Source organism: Akebia trifoliata, chromosome 15, assembly GCF_017979445.1.
Source record: "Akebia trifoliata isolate Shusen 1 chromosome 15, ASM1797944v1, whole genome shotgun sequence".
Taxonomy (NCBI): Eukaryota; Viridiplantae; Streptophyta; class Magnoliopsida; order Ranunculales; family Lardizabalaceae; genus Akebia; species Akebia trifoliata.
Window position 1 is genome coordinate 22669277 of NC_141389.1, and position 8719 is coordinate 22677995.

The 8719-nt window shown below is 34.0% G+C and overlaps 1 pseudogene; it reads left to right on the forward strand.

Moving 5' to 3' along the window:
* The first annotated feature begins 333 nt into the window (after window positions 1–333).
* On the forward strand, window positions 334–2893 carry LOC147384641 (3-ketoacyl-CoA synthase 12 pseudogene; annotated as a pseudogene).
* The last annotated feature ends 5826 nt before the right edge of the window (window positions 2894–8719 follow it).

An 8719-nucleotide genomic window follows, 5' to 3' on the forward strand; every position in this document is an offset into this window, starting at 1 on the left:
GAGATTGTAGGTGAGGGGGCATTTAGGCCATTTTCTCTTAATCTCTAGAAAAGACTGAGGTCAATGGTTACATCATCAGTTTCAAAATAGAGACATCTCAACTATCGACTACAACGTGGATGTTATCTCTAAATCTACCACTATTTTTTTTCTTTTTTTGAGAGATTATATTACCACAATAACTTTGCTAACGCCACCTCAACATGTAAATCACCAAATAAGTAGCATACATCTTAGGGTGGCGTTAGAAAAAGTTGGTGTGGCAATATAAGTTCTCTTTCTTTATAGGAACGTAGAAGTCCGATCAAAGAGTGCCCAACTTCCTCCTCCCTCTCTCTCTCTCTCTCATGGAGCTCTTTATGTTATTGTTTGTATTATCTCTTCTCTACCCTATGTTCCTCGTCCGGAAGTTGATTGATCAAAGGAGGAACCACACCTGCTATGTATTGCACTATGAGTGCCATAAGCCCAGTGATGATAGAAAGCTTGACATAGAAATCTATGGCAAAATCCTCGAGCGAAACAAGAATCTGGGTCTGGAGGAATTCAAGTTTGTCGTGAAAACCTTTCTCAATTGCGGCATCGGTGAAGAGACCTACGGACCAAGAAATGTGATCGCTGGAAATGAAGAAGATCCAACATCTGTCGATAGCCTGCTTGAGATGGAGGAATTCTTCTATGACACCCTCGATAATCTCTTTTCTAAATCACAAATCTCTCCATTAGATGTCGACATACTTGTTGTTAATGTCTCCCTGTTTACTCCAGCACCTTCTCTAGCATCAAGGATAATCAACCACTACAAGATGAGGGCTGATATCAAAGTTTTTAATCTCTCCGGAATGGGATGTAGTGCGGGTCTTATCTCGGTGAATGTAGTCCAAAACATATTTAAATCCCGCGAAAAAGCTCTCGCTATCATTGTCTCTAGTGAATCTATCAGCCCGAATTGGTATTCAGGGAACGATAAATCGATGATGCTTCCTATTCTCCTATTTCGATCAGGCGGTTGTTCTATTCTTTTAACGAACAATCCGGGTCTTAGACATCGAGCCATGTTTAAATTGAAGTACCTAATTCGAACCCATTTGGGTGCCAACGACGATGCTTATCAGTGTTGCATGCAGAAGGAAGATGATTGTGGCCGCCGAGGGTTTCACCTAAGCAAATGCCTTCCAAAATCTGCCACTCTTGCTTTCTTCAAGAATCTTCGAGAATTGGCACCCAAGGTGTTGCCTCTAACCGAACTATTTCGCTATTTAATACTTTCAGGCTTTCGATCCAAGAACCTGAGCTCAACTATTGATGGAAAAGCAGCAACTGTGAACTTCAAGAAGGGCGTTGAGCATTTTTGTATCCATGCAGGTGGAAAGTCAGTTATCGACAATGTTGGGAGGAGTTTGGGTCTTAATGAGCATGATTTAGAGCCGGCTAGGATGACGCTTCATCGATTTGGTAACACATCTGCTAGTAGTATTTGGTATGTGTTAGGGTACATGGAGGCAAAGAGGAGGCTTAAAAAAGGTGATAGAGTTCTTATGATCAGTTTTGGAGCAGGTTTCAAGTGTAACAGTTGTTTGTGGGAGGTAATTAGGGATTTAGATGATGGGAGTGCTTGGAAGGACTGCATTGCTGGTTACCCTGAAAGAACCCTAACGAACCCCTACATGGAGAAGTACGGATGGGTTTATGAAGCAGATTCATCCACAGTCAAAGTTGACGAAGGCAAATAATCGCTATATATATATATATACATATATAAATCTGAATCCGTATACACATAGAACTACTCATAAAGCTACAATGTATTTTGTCTTATATGGGTAAAAAGGAGTGGAATGGGCTGATTTTTTGTGAGGATGCTTTCTATGGTGAGGAGATCCTCGTTGCCAAAAATCAGTCCATTCTGAAACTTCTAACCCTATATTTACAAGTTAAAGAATTTTGGACGATCTATTTTTTGTAAATCATTTTTTATGGGGTTAGAAGTTTTGGAATGAGCTGATTTTTTGCAAGGATGATCCCCTCACCACAGAGATCATCCTCACAAAAAATCAGCCTATTCCAAACGTTTTTACCCATATAAGACAATAATATTGTAATTTTATAAGTAGTTTTATGTTTACGGATCCGTAATATATATATATATATAAACATATGTAAAAACATAAGTCAAAAAACATATGACATGTAAAAATAATTGTTTTTCAAAATATGGGTTAGAAATTTTGGATTGAGCTAATTTTTTGTGAGGATGGTCTCTATGATAAGAAGATCATCCTCACAAAAAATCAAATCAGTCTGAAACTTCAAAATTCATCAAAAGTAGTTGTTAATTATTGATCAAAAATCGATGGTCCACATTTTAAATCACTTTTGATAGGGTTAAAAAGTTCAGACTGATCTGATTTTTTTTGTGAGGATGATCTTCTCATCATAGATATCATCCTCACAAAAAATCAGTTCAATCCAAAATTTCTAACCCATATTTTGAAAAATCATTATTTTTACATGTCATATGTTTTTTTACTTATGTTTTTACATATGTTTATATATATAACCCTCCTTAATGAGGAAAACTAAAGTTACTTCCTTGTATTTGGAATATTTATACAATGCTTCCCTTTGACAATTGCTTTGACCTGATTTAAGAGATTGATGTAACGAACTAGCTTTTATATAAGATGAAAGAATTCTTGTAAAGAAACATGAATGAAAAGTGGGCAATTCCAAGAAAGTCAACAGTGCAGGAAGGCAGAATCCAAATATGTAATATCTAGCAAGTGTGGTACATATGTACACTTGTCTAATTAATGAGGGAATGGTAAGTCAAGAAATCTATTGACTTATCAATGTATTTCTATAATGAATGTATTTTGATTTGATCTAAATCTATTGTTATTCAAATTAATAGTTAACGGTTCCAAACCTTTCTACTCAAATTAGAAATTTTTAGCAGATATTTTATTAAGAATATCTTTTAAATATTGTAAATATCCAATATTTGCATTTGCTTAATATATCAACTTGCCACCTTACTATGAGTTTTAAATGATGAATAAATGAATGATGGAGAACCCAAAAGTTTGTGCAATGCTTCTCCTAATTCCCCAATGCTTCTTCAAAAGTTACTCATTCATCTTAGATTCTATCGAATACCTTCTTCAGATTCCAAATTCCCTTTCGGTATTATTCCAAATTCTTAAATCATTTTCGAGCTTCTCTGATGACTTCAACAACCTAGAAATTTTGCATGTTTAGATTCCCAACACAAAACTGTTGAAATGTGCAAAATACGTCTAAAGATCACATTGTGCTAAGAAAAATCCAAATCGGAACATATAGATAATCATTTTGTGATCAAAGAAGCTATATCGAAAAGAAATAAAAAATTTTGAAAAAATGAAGAAAATACCCTTGACTGACACACTTAAAGACTCATTACACCTAGAAAACCCTTCTAGATAAGTGAAATGATAGTATAATAACCAAAATGCTTCCTGTGGGGCCTGCTCATTTTTCCCATCAAAGAATCTTTAAAATCTTTAAAGTTTTCCTTAAAAGCTTTAAACCAATGATTTAAAAGTCTTCATTAAAAATTAAGAACCAACAATTAAATTTTAAATCAATAATTAAAAACCTTCATAAAAATGTCCTACAAAGGATCAAAATTCTTAATAAACCTTAAAAATCTTATGCGAAGTCTTAATTAATTAAAAGCTTTAATAAAAAATAATAATAAAAAACTTTAACAAAATAATAATTAAAATCTTTAATCAATAAAATAACAAATAAACTTAAACAAAATTATTCATTGACCAATTTTAATAAAAAAAATTTAATCAACCCTTAAACAATTTTATTTTAATGAAAATAGGTTTGGTGTTTGTGGGCCTCCATGATGGTTGGTCGAATTTTAACGAGGGTGTTCCCACCAAATTTCTTTTTTAAAGAGACGTTCTTAAGAAATTCAAATATATTAAAACGTTATAACTTAAAAAACTCAATTGAAATAACACAAACTCAACTACTTTAAAAGTCTCATAGTGTAAGTCCATCATAAAACATTTCAACAAAATAAAAAATCTTAAGTAAGATAAATAAAATTTGATAATAAATCTATGTGGGACCTACTAAAGGAAGTTTAAATTTTCAACTCATGAAGAATCAATCAAACAAATCACAAAAGATTTAAATTCTACACCCTAGGTCGAAATACCTGGGTGCATCTCACTTTAACAAAAAAAATCTAAGATTTAACCAATTAAAAAGAAGTTAAATAAATTGAAACAAAAAATCCTCAAGCTTAGCCGAACCTTCCAACTCACCCTTACCTAAATATATCTAAATTCATGGGCTAGGCGCACGTCATGGGTTCAATTCCCCTCTTGGGTTTTTCTCATGATTGAACTGGGGGACCATGGCGGTAGGTTGCTGTGGTAGTCCTCCCCGAGATTAGTCGTGGTGCACGCAAGCCGGCCCAGAAACTCAATTAGCAACAAAATATATATATATATATATATAGGGGGCGGTTCAAGGGCCATATGAGAAAACATATGAAAAAACTTTCGTTTTTCAAACTAAGAGTTAGAGGGTTTGGCCAACTTAGGTTTCCAATGCCTTGGCAGAACCATACTTGGGAGGGTTTTCAAATGGATCAAAACAATATCAAAATCTAACAAAAAATACAACAGCTAGAATCAAAAGGGTAAATAATGCTACGGCCTAAGAGTCGTGGAGCATGATATGGGACAAAGAGTCCCAATAAAATTGGGCTCCTTGCATTTTTAAAGAAGCCTAGTGATAAACTGAGCACCAAAATTGATGCAGTGATGACGTGGTTGGCGTGGTATGTGCAAGGAACCACATATTTTTTTCTTTGTGTAGCCTCAAGAAAAAGATCTGTGGTTTTGTTCACATGCCACATCAACTGCATCATTTTATTGCAACTCAAGAAGACTAATGATAAACTAACGTACTAAAACTGGGTAGAACAACCTAGTTATGTTCAATTCTAAGGATGTTCTATTTTAAGAAGGGTCGTGGAAAGACTAATTAAGTGGTGGAAAGACTAATTAAGTGGTGAAGAAGAAAAAAAATATTATTGAAAGATTTTTTTCTAAGAAAAGGGGTTTCCAAAAACGCAATTGTCTATATGTTAAATTTTAAAATACAAGTTTTCGCAATTACATGCATGGTATTTGGTTGGAGTTGGATAAGGGTTAAAGGGAAGGGAAAAATGATTAATGGTGGAGAAAAGAAGATTTATGGAATAAATAAAATTAATAAAAATATGAAAAATATGAGAAAATGATATCGTATTTTACAATTCGGAACACTGTTGTGTTTTACAAGGACTTTGAAACCTACTGTGCTACGTTACAAAACGCGCCGCCTCAATATTGCACGAATCTTGAGATGAAGCTCGATTACGTCACCTCGCCGCGGTGCTTGTGGGCCTATTGACTTTGGTTTTTGGTCCGTGGTTTTATCTTGAATCTTGAATTGTAATGCGTATATTCAATTATTTTGGTTCATCCTTTTGAATCTCGCGACTTTGACCTATTACATGAAAATAACTATAATTAGTCTGAAAATTCACAATTTATTTAAAAAAATAATAATAATTATGAACTATTAATGCATTATGTCTATTTAGGGGATTTTATATATTATTTAATTTTAAAATCTCTGAAATTAGGGTCTTAGAATCGACTTTTTAGGCCTTGATCAGGGGTTTATATCTTGGAGAGTTTTACTTATTTAATAACTCTTAGTTATATGAATAGAGATCTCTAAGGCAGTAAAACTTAAAAGAGAAAATAGTAATTGTTCTTGTTCTTTTTCTGTGGACGTAGGCACACTGCCAAATCACATAAATCATTGTGTTTTGTGCAATCATGTTATCTTTGCCATTGCGATTTTTTCACAATAGTAGCGGTGAAAATAAGAAGATTAATCTTATGAGGTGGGATAAGGTAACTGAACCAAAGATTGAAGGTGGTCTGGGTATTCGAAGTCTTTAAGATATCCATAAATCATGTATGGTTAAGCTCTTATGGAAAATGTATATTGAGAAATCACTTTGGTCTGAATTCATGATAGGTAAATACCTCAAAGATAAGAGTTTTTATTCTTCCATAATTACCCAGAATTCTTGACCTATATGGATAGCTATGGAGAGCTGTGGTTCGCACTATGCCTCTTATGCTTCGTACTTCTAGACGTTTAGTTGGTGATGGTATGAACATTCCCCTTATGTTTCATGATTGAAGAGGTTAGGGAGCTTTGGTGGAACTCTTCCCCATGCAACTGATCGGTTGACCCTTGGGGACGAATGGAGCAGGGGTATTTGGGATTTAAAAAAGATTCACCAATTCTATGGGGAGGAAATTGCACAAATCTATTACTCTATCCAGGTGGAGCAAGGTTTGATGGACAGGTCGGTCTGGATTCTTATTTCCAATGGAGTTTTTTCATCTAAATCAGCATGGAATGTTGTCCGAAACCAAGGGGTAATTCACCGAAAATGGAAGCACTTATAGAACATTACATGTCCAAAAAAAATTCTGCTATTGGGTTGGAAGTTCTTGCACCAAGTTTGTTTGTTGGATGAAGTTAGAAAGATGAGAGGTATGATCATGGCCTCTCAATGCCCTCTATGTAAGGTCGCTGAGGAAAATTTCCATCATCTTTTTGGAAATGCGAAGTGGCTCACTTGGTGTGGAGATTTTTCAATGGTGCCCAAGGACAACCTTTGCCAATCGGTGGAATTATGTCTTGCTTGGTGCATTGGAGTCAACAGCAGAAGTGCTGGTTCCAAAAATAACTCCATGGTTGGTGGTTTGGGAAATCTGGCTTGCTCATAACTTAGCTATCTTCCAAGGGAAAATGATGGATCATCAAGAGATTATTGGAAAAATAGTGATACTAACAGGGGCGGAGCCAGGATTTTCATGTGGTGGGGGCAAACTATGGTTAGTTGTATAGTGAAGAAGAATGATTTTAGGGAGAAATTAAGAGATTTTAGTTAGAAATTGAAGAAAATGATATTTAGGTCATTTCCAATTAATATATAAGAAGTCCTAGTCAAGAAACAATGTCATCAACAAAAAATTGAAGAGGTGAGGGAGTGGGGACATATGTCATCAACAAAATCAAATTGAATTAAGATCGGTTCGATTTGGTTAAATTCGGTTCTATGAATTGCCAATATTCTACAAACTTGCTTCGAAGTAACATATTTTATTTAATAAATAAATAAATAATGAACATAGAATTTTATATAGGTCAAGATCCCTTGAATAACTATATGCATATGATTATAATAAATTATCCAAACTAGGGTTTCTCTATATATGCCCTCAAGAGGATGAGATTCTTTCAACATTCCAGGGTTTGGAGTTTTTGTGAATAAACTAAAATTAAAACTAGCCAAAGTGGATTATTCTAAATTGAAAAGAAATTCTCAATGACAAGGCGGAGTGAGAAATGGGTGCAAGAATTCATGGTCTACATAGTAGTTATTCTACTTAGCTCTTATCATAAGTTAGTCAAAAATATTTATAAACTATTTTACTATTCTTTCTTTAGTCAATGTAAGACCAAATTTCTTATAATGAAGTACAAAAAATGAAAATCAGAAATATCGAAATAATTTCTTTGGATTTTCACATTTCATTAAGGAATGAGTCGTGATTTTCATTTAAGAGGTTTTTAGTTAGAAGTTGAATAAAATAATATTTAGGTCATTTCCAATTAATATTTGAGAAGTCCCAATCAAGAGACAATGTCATCAACAAAAAATTGAAGAGGTGGGGATTAATGGGGCATGTAATTAGTTAAAAATATAGGAGTGTTTCAAATTAGAGGGAGGTGGAAGTGAGGGTGTGGGGGGAAATGGGGAGAGAGGTGAGGGAATGGGAACATATGGGACATATAACTAATTGAAAATATAGGGGCGTCTCAAAGTTCTGTGGAGGCAAAAATTGGATGGAGGTGAGGGTGTGGGGGCAAATGGGGAGAGAAGTGGGGGAGTGTGGACAAATGGGGCATGTAATTAGTTAAAAATATAGGGGTGTCTCAAAGTTCTATGGGGCAATTGCCCCCACCAGCACCTTACTAGCTCCGCCCCTAGATGCTAAATGCACGTTGTTGTTTTTTTTTTTTTTTTTTTTTGTCTTTTCTACTCTTTCCAAAGTATTTTCTTATTCTATAGAAGATTTGCCTTTATTGGTCCGTAAGGAGTTTGTAGGAGACAAATTAGGGTCCCAAACTTTAGATAGTTGTAATTCTTTTTCTTTTTTTCTTTTTATAAAATTCTTGCTTGTTTAGAAAAAAAATATATTTAATTGCAAATTTTTTAAATATTTTTATTTCGAATAGTTTTTAGTGGATTTCCCGACTTAGCTTTACATTCTTGAAAGGAAATACCTATTAAGGTCTTCTAACTGTATATCCCAAATTAGAATATGGTAATTGATAATTCATGCAAATACGAATTTACCCTTTTCTTTACTATTAAAATGTGAGAAGGTGGAATAGGTGTTTGTTCACTTGTTGACATCAAAATTTGAAAGATCAAACAAGCATGCCTCAACATATATATTTACTATTATTACTATCAAATTCATTTTAGTCAAAAAAACGAATAATATTACAACCCCATGATCCCTTTAATCCAGTTAGTTATTCTAGAATTTAAAAAATAAATAAATAA